Consider the following 23864-nt stretch of genomic DNA (forward strand, 5'->3'; position numbering starts at 1 on the left):
AGTCACTCTTGAACGTCACCAGTGACTGGAAACTGACTAGTTCCCAAGAAAGCCCTCTGTTCCCCTAAAACATCTCTGATGACTAGACAGTTCCTTCCTCTGCCCTGCTAGCTTTGTTCTCCCGTTAGTCTTACACACTCTCCTTAAGACCATTCAGAATAAGTTTAATTGTTTCTTTAAGGCTAAGTCCCTCATATGTTTATTGTGAAAGCACAATAAACAGTTTATGGAATACTTTTGTCCATATTCTCTTAAAAAAACAACTTTTAGATAATCAATTCAACTCTGAGTAAACATCTCAACAACAATTTATCATAAATTATGTCCTCTTGCCGATTAATCTCAAGGACTCTTTTCTTTTAACCAGACACAAATATCCCTATAGCAACTGTTTTCAGGTATCAGACTGGTGGAACTTATAGATTTGATGTCTCTGAGATGGTAAAATTAAAAGAACACTAAAACAATTGGTGCCGTTTAGAAGAGAGATTTCCCCTTTCCGCTTATGACACAGCCTTCTGATTGCATTAGACATCCAAGGCTTGTGTTTTAAGTTCCTCCTACAGCATCCTGTATGTTTCTCATAAATAACTTGAGCTGAGCTGTTCATCAAGATTGTCCGCCAGGTCCCTGTTTACAGACAGTCTGAGAGATGACGTCTGCTGGTTTGTGAGGGTAGACAACAACTTTCGTGGCTGCTTCTGAGACACAAAAACAGGTCATGGAAACACTTCCAAAGAAACTATCCAGAATAGAGAATACGGTTTCTCCTCATGTTAACCCTAAACTCTGGGAAGAAAGAGCAGTGCTTAACCAGATTTAAAAATTGAGTTTGAAATACGCTTATATCTACACGAAAATACTTAGTGCACACACAAATGATACACTCTTGGTGGGAATGTAAATTGGTACAGCTATTGTGGAAAACAGTATGGAGGTTCCTCAAAAAATTTGAAATAGAACTATCGTATGACCCAGCAACCCCACTTCTGGGTGTACATCCAAAGGAATGATATCAGGATCTCAAAAAGATAGCTGCACTCTCATATTCATTGCAACATCATTCACAACAGCCAACATATGGAAATAACCTAAGGGTTCATTAACAGATGAATGGCTAAAGAAAATGTGATATACATGTACATATTTATCAATGCAATATTATTTAGCCATTAGAAGGTAGGAAATCCTGCCATTTGTGACAACATGGATGAACCTAGAGGACATTATGCTAAATGAAATAAGCCAGACAGAGAAAGACAAATACTGTGTGATCTCACTTATATGTGAAATCTAAAAAAATTAAAAAGTTGAACTCATAGAAACAGAGAGTATAATGCTAGTTCCCAGGGAGGTGGAGGAAATGGGGAGATGCTGATGAAAGGGTATAAGCCTTCACTTACAACATCAATGAATTCTGGGGATCTAATGGACATCATGGTGACTACAGTTAACTATACTGTATGTACACATGAAATTTACTGAGAGAGTAACTCTTAAATGTTCTTACCACACACAAAAAAATAGTAACTATGTAAGGTGACGGTACGTTAACTAACCTGATTGTGGTAATCATTTCACAATGTATATGTATATCAAATCATCGCCATGTATACTTTAAATATCTTACAATTTTATTTGTCAATTATACCTCAATAAAGCTGTAAAAAACACAATAAAGTGAATATACAGATAAAAAATCATCATATTGTATACTTTAAATATATACTATTTTATTTGTCAATTGTACATCAATAAAACTGGGAAAAAATAAAAATAAAATAAAATAAGGGAAAAAAATGAATTGAATCTATCTGAAAGCCATTTGCTGATATTTTCAGTCTCCTAATTCAGAAGGATCCATTCAGAATAGATACTTTCTATTATATTAAGATTTATAGAAAAAATGTTGTCCCTGAAAAATATCTAAATTAATATTACATAATTCAGAGAATTCATTGTCATTTCTTGCATTCTTTCACTGTATAATAGAGAAGAATATGAGATTCGCATCCTATTCTTAACAGTAACAGCTAACATTTACTGAGCACTTAATTTATCAAGGATATTCAGCTTTAGCTCATTTAATCCTAATCACCATACTAAGTGCTATTGTTATACCCATTTTATAGATGGGAAAACTGAAGTTTAGAAAGCATATAGCCAAGGTCACAGAACTAGAAAATGCCAGAGAGGGAATGCCAGGAAATCTGGTAGCATGAAAAACTTAATATATTTGGATTGGGATGATGATTGTTTACAGTTTGGTCTTAGAAAGGATGAACTAGGAACTGGCTAGCAACAGCCAGGACCTCCCGAACATAGAGCCTTTGACTTTGTCTCACATATTGTGTGAGAGACAAGAAATGGCCTTCTAGGCATCCAGAGAAAGTGTTCACTCTAACAGTGACTGGAGATATTTGAAAACTAACAAAATGAGGAAAGAAACAGTAAAAAATTGATTTGATGGGATGGCCCCATGGCCAAGTGGTTGGGTTGGCACACTCTGCTTCGGCAGCCCAGGGTTTCATCAGTTCGAATCCTGGGCGCAGATGGCACCGCTCATCAGGCCATGCTGAGGTGGCATCCCACATGCCACAACTAGAAGGACCCACAACTAAAAATACACCACTATGTACCGGGGACCTTTGTGGGGAAAAAGGAAAAGTAAAATCTTTAAAAACAATATTGATTTGACTGCATAAAAGTGATACTAACAAGCATTGTTGGTGTGCTTCCAGTTACATTTATTGTGCAACACGATATCAGACTGCACAGATTTTGTGTACCTATTATACATGGTTTTATTTTATAGCAACGAGTTCTTCCCACTGGACATCTCAGACCACATCCGAGTTACTCCAGTGGAGAAACAGCTCAGCACCAGCGTGGGTCTCATCCTGACCTGGGTTTGAAAACTGCTGCACCATTTTTTGGCTGTGTGGCCTTGGGCAAGCTGTATAAACTCTCTGACCTGTTTTCTCACCTATGAAATGTAGCAAAAAAATGCAAGGACGTCTTAAATATATCTTATAGGATTTAGTACATGTAAAGCACAGGGCACTTTGTTAACTATTATTTGTAACATGATGATGATTAATAAGCGTGGCCATCCAACTACTTTCGAAAACTTGAAAAATTGTGTTTTTTTAATTAGAGTAAAGCATTATCCTCAATCCCCTCCATTTTGCAGCTGGGCTTCCAATTTGCAGTCCTACCTCCTCACCCCCTATGGTGGGACTTCTATATCCTTCAATGAATACAATAATTTGCTAAAAGACTAAGAAAAGCAGAGGGCTGGAGTAGTAGAAGAATAGGAATAAAAGGAGGAGGCTATTTTTAAGCTTATAAAACAACTTCATTGCCATGTGGGCAAAAATAGATCCAGCATTGTGAACAGAGAAGGGAAATGTCTGTGACACTTCCTGGGGTTAAAGGACAGAAAATTTCCTGCAATGAACCATCCGGAGATGGTAAGAGAGAAGGCCTTGTCCAATCCTCGGACAACACTCCCATCTTGTCACACATAAATAACCAGGGTCCGGATAGAACCACACTGATTTCACCATCAGAAAGTCAAGACATCTAAACTGGGAACATATCGACTGGAAGGCATAGTCTATGGATTCTAAAAGGTTGAACAGGGAGAACCAAGAGATATAGTTATATCACTTGAGACTGGCCTTACACTGCTATTAAATATGTGTGAACTAGAGATAATAACAGAGACCTTCAGCAAAGTGTGTAGAAACAAATTAAGTGCTCAGTAATCTTTGGGAAATTCTAATGTCCAATATCTGCTTTTTGAAAGGGGAGGAGAAAGTAGGTCATAGGATCTCGGCTTAGAAGGGAGAATGAAATGGAGAGCCGTTGTGCTGAGCATCTGAGCCTATTGATAAAGAGAGAATGCTTCAGGGAACTAGAGGGCAAAGAAACAGAGGACCCTCCCAAGAGCCCGCATTGGGATCTTCACAAAGTTGTCATTTGTGTTTAGAAGAGTATTTGTTATGTTTGTTTGAGGTTTCTTATAGATGAAGAATGTTGCCAATGGGTCTACTTCTCATGGATAGATAATCAGCAAAACATGTATCATTGACTCATTGTTTGTTCCTGGGAAAGTTGTTTAATCTCTATCACTTCAATGTATCCAACAATAAAATATGAGAAAGATTACGGCCTCACCCTGCATCTTAGGAGTACGAGAACTGGACAAGATGGCCGACTCCCAGCAGGAAGGCTGTCACTCAAGCACCTATGAATTCTGCTGAATCCGTAATGAAAAACTCCACTCTGCTGACACAACTGCCTATGGAGGAGGGAGAAAGACTGGGTGGTGAGGGCTCATGCGGTAATTCAAAAAGCAAAAAGAAAGGACGGTGGGTGAGAGTACTGAATGGCCTGAAGCATCAAAGGAATTTGAGACAAATAATAAAAAATAAGAGGGAGAATATAAGACACAGACGGAAGCACAGTGCAATATTCAAATAATAAAGAAGAAAACATTCCAATTCAGTTTTGCAATCGAAAGGCATAAATAAAAGTAACAGTCGATTAAAATTGGGAAGAAAGGTTAAAAAGGGGGGAAGAAGGGTTAAAATAAAAAAGACGATGTTAAGAAAATCTTAGAAGTTTATTTCAAAATAGAAATATGCAGAATTAAAGAAGGAACAAAAGGAAAACAGTCATGAACATGAAGGGTGTCCTTTCGGGGTCTTTCTTGTTCATTAACTTTTAATCTCTTTTTCTTAAATAAATGATTTCAAGTGACTCCTCACATCTTCTGACTTAAACACTGCCTTACAGAGCCATGAGGCCAGTATTTGGTTGTTTTAATGGCAAATGTAACCGGACTAACTAACTGAAGGGTAGTGGTTCGTGAGGAGTCAAAGGAAATGATAGCCCAAGAATAAGACCTGTGTTTACCCAGTACTGTCCAGGGAGAGAGACAGTGGGACTCATTTCTATCTGGACTTTAAGGTCATCGCCAAGAGGTTCACCTTAGAGTGAATCAATGAAATGGATTGTTTTTGAGGTGTCAAATTGAGTACAAAATCCTAGACCCACTGTGCAACAAAAATGAAGTAACCTTCGCATCTCTCGATGCCATTCTGTAACTGTCCCTATGCAGTTGTATAGCTGTGCCTACCGGGGGTCATGGCACAGCCATGCCTCGCCAGATCTCAAACGGGTTTCTTATTACAGATCCCGGATGGATTAGGAATTTCTTCTATTCCTGAGTGGTATTCTTCATTTGTGACTTTAGGAGAAACAAATCAATAATATTTTTTTTAAATCACCCCCTGGGTAAACTAATAAACCAAATTTATTACACAGTTAACCATAAATATCTCAACTAATTACTGATATGTCCTAGCAGTGTCATTTTAGTTCTGACCACCAACAGAACTAGATTGGCCACAGGTAGCTTCGTCAGCATCTCAGATCTAATCTATCTTCAGAGTCTTTATGTCTTTATCAGTTGTCTGATTCTGGGCACTTTTCACACATACATGTATACTCACATATATGTGTATAGTGACATACAGCACACACCCCACATATGTCCATCCACAGACATCTTCCAGATGACCTCTGAATTTACTGAATAGCCCGTCATTAAATTATAAGGCTTTACTACCCTACCTGGAAAAGCTTTTTTTTAGTTGTTTCCATTACCCTCTCCTTCCCAATGCCGGTCTGTAGAAGACTTTGCAAAAACTACTAGGAAACAAGTTAAAAATACAGATTCCTGGGACCCACCTCCAAAGATTCCGATTCAGTAGCTTTGGAGTGAGGCTCAGGAGTCTGTATTTTTAACATATTTCCTATTGCGAGTACAAGAATGGACAAGACAGGCGATTTGGTGTCTTTGTCTCCAGTACAAAGTGCCTGAGTTCAAATATCAACTCACACTTTCACTCTATGAGTATGCTTGGAAAAGTTACTTTCTCTCTCGCTGCCTGCTATGCCCAATTTGGAGGGGAGGAGAAGTGGTACTCGTGGCATTGTCATGAGAATTACATGAGTTAACACCTATTAATCCTTGAAACAGTGAGTGCTCAAAAATCTTAACTATTTCTTGCTTTATGTATGTTTATGTATTGTTTCAAAGGTTTCTGTTTGTTTTTTCAAATAAGCATGTAACGATATTTTCGATTTTTTAAAAATTAGCTCTCCATCCTCGGGGATGGGGTGTGGGGAGAACACTCACCAGGTGGCACGGATGGCAGCACTCCGTCCTCCTCGTGATTTGATGCATCGTTGCGTTATGCAGACCTTGGTTGTGGCCCGTGCTCCTTCTGCTGCTGACCTAGGTGAGCTTCACTCTCAAAGTGGCCCTTCCTGGTGGACTCCTGCTCCTTCAGCGCAGGCCTCACATCTCCTGGAAAATTGGGCAATGCCACTGTAACCGCCAGGCCACAAGGCCACTTCACTGCTCCCTTTCTCTCCCTTTTATCCCCGACCACCCTGTTCCCTAGGCTCCTGCCCTGCCCCACCCCACCCAGTTATGCTCTATCACAGACTCTTGCGCCTCTCCTTTATGGTATTTAGCACAAGTTCTAATTAGGTATTAGTTTACTAAATGAATGGAGGCAGGATCCATGTCCACTTGCTTCATTATTGTATTTTAGCTCTTAATACTATTCCTGGCAGGATCCATGTCTACTTGGTTTCTTACTGTATTTTAGTTCCTAAGACTATTCTTGGCACAGAGATGACACTCAATTACATGCTTTAAATGGATGGATAAGCAAATGGCTACCTCCATCCACCAGGCCCCTCCCTGCTGCTTGACCCTACTGACTGTCTTGGGCAACCTGCACAACAGGACGGTTTACTTATTGTCCCTATTGCTTACAGTAGAGGCGAAATTCACTTACAAGCCAAGAGCCACTAGAACACCTCTTCGCCAGGAAACAAAGCAGCCACGTCTCAGGGCCGGTCCCTTGGCTGCCACTCTGCCACTGTCCCTCCAACGGCTGCAGGAACAGGAACAAAATCACCATGCTTCAAAAAGAACATGCTCCCTTCAACTACCACCATTCTATCAGAAATACCCTCAAACATTTTAAACCTTTCAACTGCTTCCTGCCCACCCTCAACCCAGACAGAGCCTGCCCGCGGCCCATCGACGTGCTCCCCTACGCCTCCCTGATGGCAGCAACTCTCCATGGCATAAAATGAAATGGCAATATGTTCAAGTTAACTTTAGAAGCTTGCTGTGATTTGTAGATTAGCCACCTCTACTGAAACTCTTATTTATTAGAAAAACAACAAATTTTTTTTCTAACCAAAATAAGCCACATATATTAGTTTTCAGCTTCTTGGATGAGATGTGCTAAAACAAAGAGTGTCTTTCATGACAACACAGCAGTGAAAGTAAAATGCTGCCAACTCCTATCTATCAAAATAAAGACATTTTATCCCAATCCTGCTCTAGATCCTCAAGAAACATATCAATTCACGTCATCTAGTAGAAGATATGGAAGGTTGGCATGAATTTGTTCTGACTTACTTTGCCACTATGATATGGTGCTTTTCTCACTTGTTAAATTTTCTCTTTCAGTATATTGAGTCCATTTTTTGAGTTTCACTATTTGAGCCTCAGATTTTTGCATAATTTCTCAGGACGGAGAAAAGAAGAATAATTAAAATAGGTGCTTGCATGCAAGTTATTCTTCTGATCTGGAGAATTGTGTTTGCTTCTCTTTAATCCTCCCTTATTAAATCCACCTCTAAGAAGTGACTTCATGCGTCTTGCAACACACCACACCCTTTCAAATGGAGGCTTCTGTGCGCCAGTGACTGAAACCCTACGCTGCTTTGCATAATGCTTCCAGAGCTCACATATTAGAAGATAGACATCTGCCAGTGCCTCTTACTCTATCAGTCCCTGAAGTCACAGAGCATGACCCACGTGTCTTAGGCAGGAAAAGCCATTGCCACGGGATTTTCTGCATTTGTTTAATGTCATTTTAAACTGTCGTAGACTTTGCTTCTCTGCTTACAAAGACGTCCACCACCACGATGGAGCATGCCCAGAGCTCTAGGACTCAGAGCAGATCCAGATGACGTCCTCCTCTATGGTTCTTTCTGCACCTGCAGAGCTCATCTCAACAAAGATTCTCTGTGTGAAGTCAACTGTTCCCCTTCTTATTACTCCTTCTCTCCAATATTAATCAGTTTTTTTAGTCTGAGAGAATTCCATCCAGTAAAACTTCAAAGTTATTTGCTTGCTCCAGAAAGAGCTGACAGAATAAGGATGTCAACCCGGATTAAGAGCATATTCAAGTAAATGCAAGCAACAATTTTTAATTTCTTCAATCCAACTTTTAGCTATGAGAACTACAGTAGAGGAATGATGCAAGAAAGAACAAACAAAAAGAATGAAAATCCTACTGAGTTGTTTGCCAGAACCCCATGATTTCTTGTTTTTTCCACCTACCATTGGCCACTCCTCAAATATCCTTTACTAGTGCTTCCTCATCTCTTGGACTCCCTTTTTTCAACGTACTTTTTTAACAGCTAAGGCTGTTAAATTGAGGCATAATTTATAAACCATAAATTTCACGTTTTAAGCATACAATTCAGCAATTTTTAGTAAATGTACAGAGTTGTACAACCACGCTGGAATCCAATTTTAGAACATTTCCTTCACCCCAAAAAGGTCCCTCATGTGTGTTTCTTTGACTTCTTAGCAAGGAGCTTAGTCTTTGGATCATCACTTTGTAGATGATCTCATCTACACATTTTAAATGTCTCCACATTTTAAATACCAGGTATATACTGAGGACTCCCAAATCTGTATCCCCACCCTGAACCTCTTCCCTGAATTCCAGACTCGTCTCCTCTTAAATGTCTAATAGGCATCTCAAACTTAGCATGCCCAAAGCCAAGTTTTGATCTTCCCCTAAAACTGCTCCTCCCATGGTCTTCCTTAACCAGTTAATAACAATTCTTTATTCCAGTTGCTCATGCCAAAAGCCTTGGAGTCATCCTTGTCTCTTCTCTTTCTTCACACCCAACACCCAATCTATGAAGAAATCCTACTGACTCTACCCATAAAAATATATCCAGAATCCAGCTACTTCTCATACCTACACTGCTTCTACCTGGGTCCAAGCCACCACATCTCTCACCTGGGTTATAGTAATAGCCCCATTACTGGTCTCCTGCTCCTGCACTTACCTCTTAACATTCTATTCTCAACACAAGAGCCAGAGTGATTGTTTTAAAATTTAAGTCAGGCTATGTTACAGCTCTACTCAAAACTCTGCAAGGACTTCCCATCTCACCCAGAAAAAAAGTCAATATCCTTACGGTGGCTCACTGGTTCCCATAGGCACTCAGCTCCGGGTGCTCTTCCCCTCGTTCACTCTGCTCCACTCTCACTGGCCTCCTTGCTCTTCCTCGAACACATCTAGTTCAGAGCCAGAAGCACCTTCTTCCTTCTGCTCACAAGACTGTTCCTCAGAAAACTGGATAATGCGGACAATTTCTGTATCTCCCATAAATCTTTCCTCAAATCTTCCTTCTCAGTGAGGCCTATCTTCATCACCCTATTTAATACAATAAATTTCCCCCTGCACTCTCAATCCCCCTTACCTGGTTCTACTTTTTCTTGTTGCATGAGAATTTCCACACTTTTACTTGGCAAACTGCTCCTAAATTTAAGAAGAACAAGCAAAGGGCCAAGAAGAGCGAGACAATTTTTAAGGAGAACAAGGACGGCTATTCCCTCTACTGGATAGGAAACTCACTGTAAAGCTGTAGTCATTAAAAGAGTATGGCAATGGCGCAGAGATGGAAAAACGGGACCAGCAAATAGAATAAAGGGCCCAGAAATAAATCCATGTCTACATAGGAACTTGGGATATGACATGTTAGCATTATAAATCATCGAGAAAGAAAAGATTATTTAATAACTTGTGCCAGGACAATTGGCTTTCTATTTGGAAAAAAATAAACTTAGATCCCTATTTTACATCATACACAGAGTAGATTCCAGAAGGATAAAGGAACTAAATGTAAAAAGAAAAGCTTTCAAAATCTTAGAGGAAAATATGTTTGTGACATCCTGGTAGGAAAAATTTTCACAAACAAGATAAAAACTGCCCAACCATAAAAGAAAATACTGAAATATTTGGCTATATTAATATTAAAAAGGATCTGTATAACAGAAGACACAATAAACCAAGTTCAAAGAGATGCCACAATCTAAAAGATGATACATATAACTGAAAAAGGACTGGTTTCCAGTATTTACATATTTTTTAACTGCCACTGATTTAAAAAAGACAAATAATTCAATGGAAACACTTTTAATGTTTAAAATAAAATTTAAGTGTTGAAATATGTGACTAGGCAACTAATTCACAGAAGAGGAACTTTATCTGGCTAACATACGTAGAAATATGTTCAACCTTACTGAATGAATATGCAATTAAAATGATGATACTCTCCAATTGGCTCTACAAAAATAAAAATAACTTTGATAATAAAAAGTGCAATTCATAAGGATGTATGGGAAATAAAGCTGTTATACACCCTGACGGGGTATGTAAACTAATCTAACTACTGGGGAGAACAATTTGGTAAGAGCCAGTAAAGTTGAAAATGCGCATATCATAGAATCTAACAGGTTCGTTTTTAGAAACGTACCTAGAGAAACTCAGATGTATGCACACAAAATTGTGTACAACCATGTTCATTTCAGTTTTGCTTATAATTGAGAAAAATAATGGGAAATAATTTAAATATCCATTGACAAGAGAAAGTATACATAAGTTGTGATATTATATGCATTAAATTCAGCATAACAGTATATTCCAAAAACATAGTTGTGATTTTTTAAAAAACAATATGCAAAGCATATATTGAATAGGATATTAATTATGCTAATTTTTATAATACAAAATATGATTTGTAAATATGAACACATCTGCTAAAAATGAAAGACACATACATGGAAAAGTACATATGTTTTGCAGTAGATCACAGAAATGGCCACAATATACCTCCCCTCCTAGAAATCCACTCCCCCTCACAACATGACTTTACCACTCCTTCTGCTAAGAAATGAAGTCTATTTTCCCATCCTTTGAATCTGATGTCTTTGTGACACTCATTTTCACCAATAGTATGTAGTGGAAGCAATGCTTTGCCACAGGTCCTTCACACTCCATTCTATGTCCTTCTTAGAATCTTGCTGCTACCTTGTGAATAAGCCTGGGCTAGCCTGCAGAGTGATGAGTAACCCATGGCCCAGACAACCCTATCACCCCAGCCTACAATCAGTTAACCACTAGATACACAATTAAGCCTGTACTAAAACGAGCCAGCTCCCAGGTGACCTGCCAGTTGACATAGAACACGTGAGCAATCCCAGCTAAGATCGGCCCAGCCTGCTTCGTATCAGTAGGAACACCCAGCTGACCTGTAGACTCATGAGCAATAACAAATGGTTGTTGTTTTAAGTCACTAAGTCTTTGGGGTGATTTTTTCACAGCAATAGGTAAGCGATGCATGCATCATCTTCAGAACAATAACCTTTAAGGAGAGAGGGAAAGGAAAGATATCAAGGGGAGACGGGCACCTTCACCTTTTACATTCAATTTTTTGAGGATTTAAAAGCCTTCAAATCCTGTGTTAAATCTGGGCAGTAGTAACCTGGGAGTCTGCTGTATTATTTTCAGAATTACTCTGAATATTGAAATGTTGTCTCATTTGTGTAAAGACACATGCTACCATTCTTTCAATTTTTGTCATATTCATATGAATGTGGTAGAACTAGACATTACTGAAAGATTTGGTTCTCATGCCGACTGGCTACACAGAGACTTGGAAATATTAGACTTCAACTTATGTAACTGACCTCATGAACCACAGTGACTCAGACAGACCAAATATTATGATCACACCTCATTCTGTGGTAGCATATAAACAAGAGCTAACAGAAAAATATCAAACCCTCAATTAATCAGAACTCAAGAAACAAATTTTCTTTCATGAACAAAATCTATTTTTAGGAGAAAACAAAAACAAGCTGTTATCAAAGATATTCTCTGATTTTCAGGTTAAGTACTAGGGTCAGCACTGAATCAAGCTAATCTTCTCATGTTCAGTATTTGTGTAGGAGAGTGATGTACACTTCTGAGAAATATTTTCATCAAAGACTGAGCTAAAATGGATTCCTAGCTGATCTTCATTTTACAACAAAAAATCAATTTAACTGTGCATCCCATCCAACGATGCTGCTTTTATTGAGATAGAACTGTTTATTTCAATTTTGCTGCAATTTAACTGCAAGATTTAAACCACTCATACTGGAAGAGACCGTGGAGGGAGGAAATTAAAGAATTTATGCAAAATCAGACCCATCCATAAATCCCAAGACCCCTATGCAACCCGTTGAAAAAGTTCCATTAATCTTTATAAGACAAGAGATTTCTGAAGAGCCCATGGCCCTGATTTTGATAGGATCCTTTCACCCTCAACCCCACAGTCAAATAAATGGAAGACCAAGTCTGTACCTAAAACTTTGTGTGAAAATATAAATAAGCAATAACCAATCTGTCCGCCGTTTAGAGCCAGGAACACAAAAGCTTCCTTTACATGGAAATTAATGGAAAGAGCGGAGCCCACATCATGCCAAGTGTGAGAAAAGGCATTTGTGGCCAAAGGCAAGGTCAGGAGAGGGGATCTGTTAGAGTCTGATGTGAGGCAAACAGGCAAAAGGAAGTAGAAAGCATGCGCTCTGAAGTGATTCAAGCCACACACGAAACAGGCCAGCAGAATGGATCAAGGCTATGCAGAGCTGAAGATGAATCAATTTCATTTATAAACAGAATTGCAAGGCTAACCTTTTCCAATTTGCCTATCTATTAAATGCACTTTTTTCTTTCTGTGTCTTCTACTGTCCATAAGTGATTATGATACAGTTTGTTATCAGTTTTTGAGGTTTGATCTCTGATAAAGAATGACCAGCGAGCTTCAAAAATAGTATAGCAGAAGGTCAAAACGGCACAGTGAACCAAATAGCAAAATCATCTATCCCAATATTTGAGAAAACAGAAATCAAAAAAATGTATCAATAATATTTAAAATGTAAATAGCGCTTAATATGTGCCAGGCATTATTCTAAGGACTTTAGACATATTAACTCATTTAATAATATAATATCTTTATGAAAAGCAACACTATTATTATCCCCATTTTACAGATGTAGAAACTGAAGCACAGATCATAGCTAGTAATTGGTAGACCTGAGATTTAATGCCAAGCAGTCTACATCCAGAGCTTGCGTCTTTAATTACCATGCTATACTGCTCTCAAACAGATAAAGCAGGCAAAAGAGAAATGTGAAAAGCAAGAAGAAAAAGAAGCCCTCAGTTACCAAACAAGGAAAGAATCTAAGCTTATGCTAGAAACTTTGAAAACAGGCATCTAAAAAACAAAGAAAGAAAAGAAACTGAGAGTATCTGCTAATCCTGTCTCCACTTACCAGAAATAATATTCAACTAACATTTTGAGTCAGACAAACCAGAAAATTTTTGCTCACAACCTCTCTCCCTCCCCCACAAAATTTGGAGATAAGCGAAGCAATGGAGTCCACAGGCAGTGTCAGGAGAAGTCAGCAGTCCAGACTTTACTCTTTTCCAGGGCTCCGTGAAGAACTGGAAAAATGAACTAAAGCATGAGAGAAACTGTCTAGAAAAAGAATACACCCCCAACTAGTTCGATTCACCTTTGGTATAGAACATTTACCAAAATCTCTGATGAGAGAACAGAGCTCAGGTCTTCCAATGAAGACTGCAGGAAGCTTTGATCTCAATATGCAGCCTATAAACCGTACTCTAAATGAAAGAGAAACAAATCTCAGGTAAGGTGGAAAGTGTCCAGAAGAATATACCTATAGCAGAGCAAATTGAAATTCAGTCCACACTAAAAATGAACAAGAGAAAAATTAATGGCATACCAATGGCAAACACACGTATGCACACACACGAAAGAAAGGAATATGACATGCAAAAAAAGCAAATGAAGAACCCTGTCCAGAAAAAAACACAATCCAAGGAAAATTCACTGTGAGTGCTTTCACTGCAGAACATTAAAAGAACATAAACTCCATAAAATGGAGAAAAAAAAAGAGGATAAAACAGAATAAGATGAAAAGAAAGTTTGCAGAGTTAAGAAAACTAATTGGGCACAAAAATCACACGTTGGATTAGGTCTACAAACTATGACCCCTAGGACAAATCCAGGACACCCTTATTCTTATAAAATTTTATCGGAACACAGCCATAGCCCTTTGTTTATGTAATGTCCGTGGTGGCTTTTGCACTACAACAGCAGAGTTGAGTAGTTGCAACAGAAGCCATACGGCCCGGAAATATTTACCAAGGGTCCTTTTACAGAAAAAGCTTTCCAACACCTGCACTAGAGAATTAATACATTATAAACAGGCTGGCTCTCCTGTTCCGGGCTCTTCTACATACCTCTGTACCACTGCTTTCTGGTTACACCCTGAAACTGAACACACGCTAGTGTAAACACAGTATGAGTTGGTGGGTCACACTTCAAACCAGGCCCCTGAGAACATGCCTTGAAAAATGTACGCTTCTAACCCTCAGCTCAAGCCTAGCATCTTTGATAATATGTAACTACAACAGCTAACATTTATTTAGCATCCTATGCTAGGTACTGTTGTGCTTTTATAAGAATACAAGAAAACGGTAAAGGTGGTATACAAATAAATAAAGTTTAGGCAATACTACCTCCGTGGAAAACACTTCACTGTTATATAATAATTCTGCTTTATAGATCCATCTACAAATGAGACAAGGAGGAAAAAGAAAAGGCAGGCCCGAAGTTTACACCACTTTATTCTGCTTCCATAAACATGTTTTCTTGGAAGCATCTTTGTAGTAAACATTTTAGAGATTTATTTACTTTATTAGTTTTCAGGGAAAAATATGGGCTGTAACCCTGATTATTGAAGATTTATGATTCTTTGAAAAATTACAAAGTACAATGCAAAATTATATGCTACTACTTTAACCTTGGCTAGGAATAAATAGAAAACACATTTATTCCCACTGGCCATTGGATTGGAATTTACAACTTTGAGGAAAATATCCCGCTGAACTAGCCTGATAAAAACTCCTCAAACCCCTAATGCAAGTTGCCACAGATCCCTTGGGTTTTTCCTACTATTGAACAGATCTTTAGTTTACTTCTTTGAAAATAATTATAAAGACTTGCACGGGGCCGGCCCACAGGCACAGCAGTTAAGTTCACATGCTCCGCTTAGGCACCCAGGGTTCGCCAGTTCTGATCCCAGGCACGGAATTACGCACCACTTATCAAGCCATGCTGTGGCAGCGTCCCACATATAACACAGAGGAAGATGGGCATGGAGGTTAGCTTAGGGCCAATCGTCCTCAGCAAAAAGAGGAGGATTGATGGCAGATGTTAGCTCAGGACTAATCTTCCTCAAAAAAAAAAAAAGGTTTGTACAGAAAGTAATTTTGTTCAGAAATAAAATTTCTCAAAATGTACATACTTCATTGTAATATTGTCACTGTTTTGTGTATTCTGTATGATCACTACATTTCAATTTCAATTGCATTCCAGCACCCAAGACATTCAGAACATACTTAGACATTGCTAGCTAATAAAACATTTTAGCATTTATTCTCTAAATATTTATCCAACCCAAACAATGTTCTCCAGGCACTGTGCAAGGTGCTGGAGACAGTAATGACTAAGCCCCATGCTTTCTGGAATTTAAATTCCTGAGTATAGATGAGCTCTTCCAAGATGGATATGTAAAACAGGAGTGGGGAAAAAAAATCCTTCTCATGTGCAAACCACCATCGTTTGGTGGTTGCCTCAAGCATTTTTGAGAACTCTAAGATAGCATCAGGCATCAGAGAAAATTGCCAAAATCAATTAGCAATGTCTGCTCTGGGCGTGTGTGATTGGTTCCTATTGTATGTTCGCTCTCTCTTGCAGCATTATAAGGAAAAGGGACCAAGTATGGAATATCGGATACCAATATTTAAGTTATGAATAAAGGAAGGGGAAGAGCAGCGGAAAACTATTCATCAGCAACGTCACAGAAGCTAAAACGAAAAGAGTTTCCAGGCAGAAGGAGCCAATAGCGTCAAAGGTCATACTCCTGAAGGAAGGAATTTCGACAAACTGTGTTCATTGGTGACTTTCCTGGAAGCAGTTTCAGTAGAGTGGTGGAGTGGAACTTAAGTACAGAGACTAAGGAAGTAGGGAAGTGGATACAATCTATACATTTTTCTAGAAATCTAAGATTTCTCACACTTCACACTGCTTCTTAATGTATAATAATGTGTATTTGGTTCTGAGATTGTTTCTTTGTTCACAATTATGTACCCTGAAGTTGAAACTTCTAGGCTGTGATCTTCTGGTATATCTAAATCTCCATTATACCATTTTTCTCTATAAACACAGATAATTCTTGGAGCCTGTCTTACATTATTCTAATGCTACATTCATACACCTACTTTGCTATTTTTGCTGAATTTTTGACTTCCACTTTTTGCTAAATAGTATCTTCTGTTTCAATAATATGAAATTTACTATACAATATTTACAGCTCCCAGGATATCAGATTGGCATTCACAATGGCTGTCTTCAACTAAAGTTCAAAGATGAGTTTTGATTCTTCAAAATTTAACTTATTAATCAGGATTTTAGGTTTTTTAAAAATCCTTTTAGAATATATAAAATCCTGAATTTGGTTTGGGAACCCCAGAGTAAATAATTCACTAAGGAATACTTCATCTAAGTCACATTGTGATAGAAAGGCAGAAATAAACATAATTTCTCAATGTGAATATTCACTAAAATTGTAGACAATTTTACACTAATTTATAAGACTCACAATACTGAAAATATAATGGGGTGAGTACGGCCAGATCCAACAGTACAACCATGGCCAATTTGCCACACCTCACTAGTGAGGACCTGGAAATACCAGTTTTCCACTCACACATCAAGGCTTGTTCCAGGGAAAGCATTGAACACAATGTTTCAGAATAATCTGAGTTTACCACACTTTTATACATCTGAACTAAAATATTACATCAAGACTCAGAGAAATTGCAAGAAGTTGAGTTGGGAAGAAATAAACCATGAACAGAGCTGAGAGTCACGACCTAGAGTCTATTCTCCACTTTGAAGCTGAAGAAAATGATTGACTTGCCTGACTCATGGTTTTCACGGCTCAAAAATGAGGGAGTTGAGTTAGAAGAGCTCTAAAGTTCTTTCCTGTTCCAATACCCTATGGCAGTGTGAGTCTACAATGATAGGAAAGCAGAATAAGATACCAAGACAAATTAGAGCACAGAAGATCAGCTTCAAACTCAAGAAGAGCCCTCGTGTTAAAGATTAGATTTGTACTTAGGACATTCAAGGGAAACGGGCACACAAATTCACTCAGAAACAAATACTGGTTAGTCCTTTGGGGCTAAGCTGCAGGCCTATTATGAAGGTAGTTATGATCAGCTAAAATGTGCCTATATAATCAAATCATCCTTGTATAAGGAAGGATGAAGGCGATGCCAGCCTATTACATCATGAGTCATTAAGTGAGTGATTTAAGCTGTGTCAATAGCTTGTATAACAAGAAAAAAATCCATTGCTGTTAAATATTAGGGTAAGATTTGTGTCACATAATTTAAAAGTCAGGATCAAAGCTTTGTTGTGGCACATACAGACTACCAGCTCAATACCTCATCATCCTTTTATTTCCTTTTATTTTTATGCCTAGCAAATATTAAGTCTTAATTTGGAGGGCAGTTCTTAAATCTAGACTAGTCTAAAACATAGCAAAATATTCCATTCTGTCAAGCTAGTCATTGCTCATTCCCTAACTGAATTTTAAAAGATATCTGTCTTTTAACTTCATTCTCAAAGACCAGTATAAGATTAACCATATAAAAGATATAAGGTCAAATCCCTTGGTTTTCTAGAATCACCAAGTGAAATCCAATTCAGAACAAGCCTATCAAGTTGTAGTTTGCATGTACCAAAATGTTGAAAGAGTACCTCATCGTATTTGCCATTAAGTGATAATCATTCATTCAGTTTTTACTATTTTCCAATTGTACCAAGCATTTTACATAAATTATCTCACTTAATCCTCACAATAATGTAGGAGGTAAATATCGTTATGCTTATTTTACAGAAGAGGGAAGGAAGTCTTAAGGAAATGAAACATCAAAGTGGCAAAGCCAGGCTTTGAAGTCCCTTCTCTTAACTTCTGTGGGAATCAAAGTGTGACAGATGGAAGATGAGCAGTTGTTGAATTCAAGAGAATAAGAACTTGCTTGCTCTAGTAAAATCAGGAAAGGTGAAATTCTACCTTCCTTATGGCACTTTGGAATATCAGGCACTCAATGAATCCATAGTGATTGACAGCTGATTGATCAAGCCTGGAATTCAGCAGGATCATTATCAAGGATGAAGACAGTTTGGTTGTGACTGCAATTGTGTTAGGTGGGCAGGAAAGGTGTTACTATCCTCATTTTACAAAGGAGCAAATAGAAGCTCAATGATGATAAATAACTTACAGAAAGTTACACAGCCAGTAAGGAAAGAAGCACAGACACACGTAGAGGTCTTCTGAAACTAAGTCCGGTGTTCCTTCCACAGAACTACAAAACCTTCCCAAAGATGGCACTCTGTTTAACTCAGTGAGGGCCATTTGCCTGTTTTACTTCCTTGTTTGGATTCTTAGTGACTTACCAAGACTATCTTGGACTTTCCTCCAATCCCAAATAGTCTGAGTTCTATGTTGGTGACCTTGAGTGCAGCCTTGAATTAGATGCAGCACCACTCTACTGCCTGGAGATGGGCTGAACCCTCCAAGCCCCAGAACCTGGAAATAATGAAGGATTGCTGTACAGTGAGGTAGTGATATCCTTGAGCTTCAATGTGACAGAAGGAGATGATCACTCACTGCGGACCTTTGGAGCCAAGAACAGGCCTGACATTCAGAAGGAACTCTATAAATGTTTGCTTACTAAGTAACTGAATAAACACAGCCATAGTGACCACTTCTGGTTTAGCCAGTAGTCTCCAGGTTCGGGAGTATAAATCCCAAGGGCTATGGTCCACCAGGAAATAGGAAGAAAATATTAAATGTTTACATAAAATTATGTCATCTTTTTAAAATTTCTATTTTGTTTTATAATGTATATGGTGTATTAGCATCGTGGTACATGTAAATAATTTATGAATAAATGTATAAATATAAACATACAAATGTTAGGATTACATGATACAAAAGGTTTTATTGATAGGGATGCATAATAAAAACATTTTTTGAAACTTCTGGTTAAGATAATTCAGCTGCCTTGCCCTCCATGAGCCCTGTAAGAGCTCCAGAACACCTCGTGTCCTGATTCTCACACTCGAGTGAGTGTAAGAATCACTTGGGTTGCTTGTCAAAGATGCAGGTTCCAGGGTTCCATCCCCAGATATACTGACTCAGTAGATCTGCGTCAGGATCCAAGAATCTGCATTTTTAACAAACAACCAAGTAATTCTGCTGCAAGTGGTCTCAGGAGAAGCCCTACCTCACAAGGCTGCAGTGGGCTGAGGGGTCCCCCTCCTCCCACCATCCCTGTTCAGATACCTCTATACAGTGTTGAGAACCAAAGGGATAAGGCTTCTCCTAGGTGTGAGCTTAATGCCTTAAAGAAAAAATACAATGGTAATAATAATAATGATGACAAAATCAGCTACCATTTACGGAGCACCCACTTGGTATAGATTATTTCTGATCACCACAATAATCCTACAAGGTTGCTATCATCAGCCTCATTTTGACAGAAGAAATGAGTCTTAGCAAAGTTAAGCAAGTTACCTGAGATTTTCCATTGCTTTTTTGTAAAGCTTCAAGGCGCAGAAGAAACTTTCTTTACAATTTCCCAACAACCTCATCCCACTTCTGTATGGGAGAAGCATGTTTATGCCCTTGATCCTTTCTCTGCATTCAGATTCGCATGACTCAAAGGTCGCTAAGATTCAGACTTCTGGTTTTCTCATTGCCAGCCACTACCTTGTCTTTGTTCCCAAAGAGCTTGGGAAGTCCAGAGATGGCTTATCTATACTCTACTGTAATAATCTACCCACAAATAGAGGTTAATTAAAGATGATGACTCTTTTAAATACAAATACTCTGAAGTATTTATGTTGAATTTCACTTCTCATATCCTCAACTGCCATCTGTAAATGGGAAGTTTGGGAAAAACACTTGCCCAAATCCTTCTATCCCAAATGTTAAAAAAGGATAATTCACCACAACTTTCAGCAATGCATAATAGTCATTTATTTAAAAGACTTCTCCTGGATTCGGGGCCAGAGGCATCTCCCATCTTCCACATCTTCCAGTCCACTCATTTGCTTCCCCTGTTAAAGCAAGTGAGCCACATTGGGGAAGTCCACACTATTCCCAACTACAGTAGCTGTTACTGGCATGAAGACATGAAGCAGCTTGGTGGTACCAAGACTCTCTAAAATCTCAAAATCCAATTCCAAAAGCCACATTAATCAGAGTCCTAGCTTCTCTCTTGGATTCTCACTATGAGGGAAACTAGCAGCCTTGTCGTGAAGACACTCAAGCAGGCCCACAGGCAGGTTGAAGGCAAAATGGAAGGTACTGAGGCCTCCAGCCAAAAGCCATGTGAATGAGCCATCTTGAGCCAATGATGCCCATCTTGGAAGTGGACCTTTGAGCCCCAGGCAAGCCTTCAGATGACTGCAGCCCTGGCTGACACTTTGACTGCAGTAAGCGAGAGATTCTAGGCCAGAACCACCCAGCTAAGCTACTCCCAGATTTCTGATCCTCAGAAATTATGTGAGATAATAAATGTTTGTGGTTTTAAGCTTAAAGGCACATATACACACATGCTACAGCAACACTACTCCTAGGGCTCATCTCTAAAATAAAAGGCCCAAACCATCCCCACAGAGATTTGTCCTGGAAGGCAGTCTGGCCTGAACACCAAAACCATATTTTGTAATGCTGTTTTGTTGACTCCTCTTCCTATATTACCAACCCTCAAGTGATTATTAAGAATTAACATCTCCCTCCCTTCTCACTGCCTTCCTGGATCTAATCAGGAGGGGAATGGCAAGTGCCAGGGCAGCTATGGTTCTAGTCTTTACCCATAAACTCATTGCTAAGTGTTGACCTCTCATAGCAGAACATTCTGACCCTGAACTATTCACCAAGCTTACATTTAAGTAACTTACAGCAACATACAATCTACTCACAGTAAAGACTGTATAGCCCTTGATCTCCAGCCTCTCGGAGCTTTTGAGAGTCTGCAAGGAACCTAGATTGGCCTGTGTGTTCTGTTGCTGTAACATTCATGCTTCTAGGCCATGATCTCTGTCCTACTCTGTTGAGATTCCAAGGAATTTCCACAAACTGGTGCTGAAGATGAACCGTGTATTTCATTTTGGCCCAAAAGGAAGCAAGGAGGATTCTAATTATTCAAACAAGGAAGTTGTGAATCTTTGGACCTTAATGATACCTCTTGTGAATGTAAATATGAGCAGTAAGTTCTGTGGCTGGTACAGCATGCCAGTATAATAAGATAAAAATCAGCCTGTTTTTACTTGCTCCATATGGGCCTGGGGCACATCCTCACCACAGAATTTATTCTCTGACTTCAAAGAGAATTCTGCTGTAAAGAAGTGATGCATTTGGAACTGAAGAATGAAGCTAAATATATGCCAGTATATAATGATGGTTGGAAAGACTTTTTTTAAACTTCCTTGTTTATGTTTTGCAAATCATAGGCCTTTAGCTTAATGTGTGCTGCCCACATGAAATGGCCCAGATATACTCCTGTAGACTTTTTGATAGAGAATTCTCCTTTTTCAGCTTCGCTATCCTTCATTTTATGCAATCTGCACTGAGTTTCAACAATATGAGGATTCAGTGATTCATTATCATTTAATTTCATAAAACGTAGAGTATAAAATAACTTCTGTCATTTTAGATTTTAATGGTTATTTTTCTTTGGGCCATAAAATTTTCTTAATTGCTGGAAATGCGTCTTAAAGGAGCTATGTTGCCCTCCCTTATCACACTATTGGCACTCATCCACACCATTCCAAACAGGTTCAAGTTGAACCATTCTGCCGCTAGCTAGCTTTGGGCCTCAACTTCCTCACTTTATATGGGAAGATTTGAAAGGTGTGGTGTTTAAATTCCCTTCACATAGCATATTCTATAAACCCAAAATCTTTTCTTTTTTTTTTTTTTAGGAAAAGCTTGTGAAAAACTAACCCTTATATTTACAGTTACAAAACTTAAGTAGAATAAAAAATGGTCTGGCCCAAGACGCTTCAGGATAACCTTCCAGCATTTTCTTAGATTGTTCGCATCCTTTCAGAGAACTCAGCCTCTTCCGTTCACCCCCTGGATCTCCCACTGTCCAAGGAAGGGCTTTCTGCCCAGTGCATTCCTTGGTTGAACACATTTCAGGATGGGCAGCCAAAACAAAGAACACTATAGCACTGCAACCGGTTTATTACAGTAGTTTCTAACCTGGCTACGGCCACCAGCTAGGGACTGTGGCGAGCGCTCACACTGGATGTGTTCTGCTCCATGCATATGTAATTCTTCTCTTAATCAAGTATCTTCTCCCTCCTTTGAAAATGTGACTGTGTGAATCCTATTCTAGTTTGCTGTCTTATTCATCAGAGGTCACAAACTACCACATACAGACATGATTCAGCCTAGAGAGATGTTTTCTTTATCCTCCACATTCTAGGACCAAGCATCCCAGTTGGCCCAGGACTCTCCCTGGTTTTAGCGCTGAAAGACCCATGTCCCAGGAAACTCCTCAGCCCCAGAAAAGTCAGGATGCTTGGTCACCCTATTAAAACTGTTGGCCCAAGAGGTTTTTTTAGATTTTTAATTAGTTGCCAAGATTTAAATATCAAGTGAGTTCACAGAAAAATCCAGATTTCTGGCTTGTCTTTAAAAAAGAAATACCTGGCACCACTGAACCCTCTTTCATGGCAACAATCAACAGGAGCTGAGTAACTGCCACCCCATTAGACAAGTCATGTTATTTCCAAGGTCCCAGAGGCCTTGCCACTCCAACCTACTCCCCTAGTGCCAGGCTGAACACCATTCATTCATCACTGCCCTAGGGCTGTTGCTTTTCTTATGGTAAAGTGGAAAGAGAAATGTTTCCCATAGCTATGTCTTTTATCAGAAGGGTGAAGATGAAAGATCCACCAATGGGAGAAAACATTTTTGTCTGTGGAATGAAGAATATGCCTACCTGTTAATAGATCTGGCCCTCTACACCTGGTACACAGCCTGCTGGCCCCTCTAGGCCTTGAAGTCCTGACATACATCATGGCCGTTGGGGTTAGTACCTTTATTCAGGAATTTGGCAATATTGGTCAAAGTGCTCAGGCTGCTAGCATCCCGCAAGCATTATTAAACCATGCTTAAACACTTGATCCTTCCTGACAGGAACTCAATTTCTGTCATGGCTTCTGCCCGATGTAAAAGTCAGATAAACCTTATTGTCCTCACCAGGGATTTCTTGAGTTTCAGCCTCTTTAATTAATTTCTGTGCTTCATTAATTTTTTTTTTTAAAGATTTTATTTTTTCCTTTTTCTCCCCAAAGTCCCCCGGTACATAGTTGTATATTCTTCGTTGTGGGTCCTTCTAGTTGTGGCATGTGGGACGCCGCCTCAGCGTGGTCTGATGAGCAGTGCCATGTCCGCGCCCAGGATTCGAACCAACGAAACACTGGGCCGCCTGCAGCGGAGCACGCGAACTTAA

At 39.0% G+C, this 23864-nt stretch overlaps 1 long non-coding RNA gene across 2 annotated transcripts in view; it reads right to left on the bottom strand.

Moving 5' to 3' along the window:
• Positions 1-1615: 1615 nt before the first annotated feature.
• The window catches only part of LOC123280528 (uncharacterized), a 66954-nt gene continuing 44705 nt past the window's right edge, over positions 1616-23864 (bottom strand). The window contains exons 6-8 of one of the 2 annotated variants that reach the window (XR_011498100.1): positions 6882-6980; positions 6212-6382; positions 1616-4306 (exon numbers count right to left, since the gene is read on the bottom strand). This is a non-coding gene — a long non-coding RNA (uncharacterized lncRNA). The remainder of the gene's footprint in view (positions 4307-6211; positions 6383-6881; positions 6981-23864) is intronic. The other variant, XR_006519466.2, reaches the window with a different exon arrangement.

Source organism: Equus asinus, chromosome 25 (assembly GCF_041296235.1).
Source record: "Equus asinus isolate D_3611 breed Donkey chromosome 25, EquAss-T2T_v2, whole genome shotgun sequence".
Lineage (NCBI taxonomy): Eukaryota > Metazoa > Chordata > Mammalia > Perissodactyla > Equidae > Equus > Equus asinus.